General features: G+C 50.4%; 1 non-coding gene across 1 annotated transcript; it reads right to left on the bottom strand.

Annotated features, from left to right (window-relative positions):
• Window positions 1-250: 250 nt before the first annotated feature.
• Window positions 251-357, bottom strand: LOC112129736 (U6 spliceosomal RNA). Its single transcript, XR_002912095.1, has one exon. It is a non-coding gene; the product is annotated as a U6 spliceosomal RNA (small nuclear RNA).
• Between the last annotated feature and the right edge of the window lie 1,254 nt (window positions 358-1,611).

Genomic DNA, 1,611 nt, shown 5'->3' with positions numbered 1-1,611 from the left:
TGGGAGGCTGAGGTGGGCGGATCACAAGGTCAGGAGATCGAGACCATCCTGACTAACATGGTGAAACCCCGTCTCTACTAAAAATACAAAAAATTAGCCGGGCATGGTGGCAGGTGCCTGTAGTCCCAGCTACATGGGAGGCTGGGGCAGGAGAATGGCGTGAACCCAGGAGGCGGAGCTTGCAGTGAGCAGAGATGGCGCCACTGCACTCCAGCCTGGGCGACAGAGCAAGACTCCATCTCAAAAAAAAAAAAATGTGGAATGGTTCACAAACTTTTATGTCATTCTTGAGCAGGGGCCAGGCTAATCTTCTCAGTATTATTCTAATTTTAGTCTGTGTGCTGCTGAAGGGAGCACTCAAGTGTCTTTATAAAAAGGATCATAGGTGCACAAGGCCACATGTCTCAGGTCTCAGGGGTGTTGATTTCCTGATTTCAGAGGAGAGAGACATCTGTATAGGGAGGCTAAAGCTTGCAATACCTCTATTGAGCACCTACTGTGTGCCGGGGCCTGTCCTGTCCCTGGGGATGCAAACCATAGATGGGCTGTGCCCCTGATTTCCAGGAATCACCCTTGATTGGGATATGGGTGTGGTGAAACTTCTGGGACTCCAAGATCTGTGTTAGGAAGTGGGATAGAGCATGAGGCAGGAACATCTGGGTTCTGATAGAAGGGATCCTCCATGAGGGCTTCCTGAGATGGGCCTAGGCGAATGAAAGACAGGTGCCTACAGCAGTAAGTAATAGAGGTAGGGGTATAATTGGAACGTAAGGTGGTAGGTTGGGAACAGGAGGGATGAGGTTGAGATGTCAATTAGAGCTGGCTCACAGTCGTCCTGGTGTCAAACGAAGATGTGGGCTTTATCCTGGAAGGATACTTGTGTTTCAAGTAGGGTGTGTCTGGAGTCCCCGGGACCATCTCCTTCTGCAATGACTGGCCAGGAGTGCCCATGGGACTCAGCATGCAGTCACACTCATAACTACGATTCATCACAGCAAAACAATACAGATTAAGGCCAGCAAAAGGAAAAGCCTCCTGGATGAAGTCTGGGGAAGACCAGGCACAAGCTTCCAAGGGTCCTCTCCCAAAGAAGCCACACATGTGGTGCTCAATCGCCTCAGCCACAGGTCGGGACAACAGTGTGAAATGTTGTCTCTCAGAGGAGCTCATTGGAGACTCAGTGCCCAGATATTTTATTGGGGGGATGGTCACGTAGACACCCTTGGTCTAATGCTTACTAAATTTCCAGACTCCCAAAGGGAAAGCAGGTGTTTAGCTTAAACCACGCTGTTTGCACAAACATTTTAGGCAGAGTAAGCCACTCACATCAGTTAGGATGGGGACCCTTCTGTCACCTACGTTCCCAGAAACCAGCCAAGGGCTAGCTGGCAACAGGCCTTTTTTAGAATGCCAGTGCCCCACGCCTGTAATCCTAGCACTTTGGGAGGCTGAGGTGAGTGGATCGCCTGAGCTCAGGAGTTTAAGACCAGCCTGGGCAACACGGTGAAACAATAGCTCTACTAAAATACAAAAAATTAGCCAGGCGTAGCAGCATGTGCCTGTAGTCCCAGCTATTCGGGAGGCTGAGGCAGGAGAATCGCTTGAACCCGG

Source organism: Pongo abelii, chromosome 19, assembly GCF_028885655.2.
Source record: "Pongo abelii isolate AG06213 chromosome 19, NHGRI_mPonAbe1-v2.0_pri, whole genome shotgun sequence".
Classification (NCBI taxonomy): domain Eukaryota; kingdom Metazoa; phylum Chordata; class Mammalia; order Primates; family Hominidae; genus Pongo; species Pongo abelii.
This window is presented reverse-complemented; position numbering and strand designations above follow the sequence as displayed.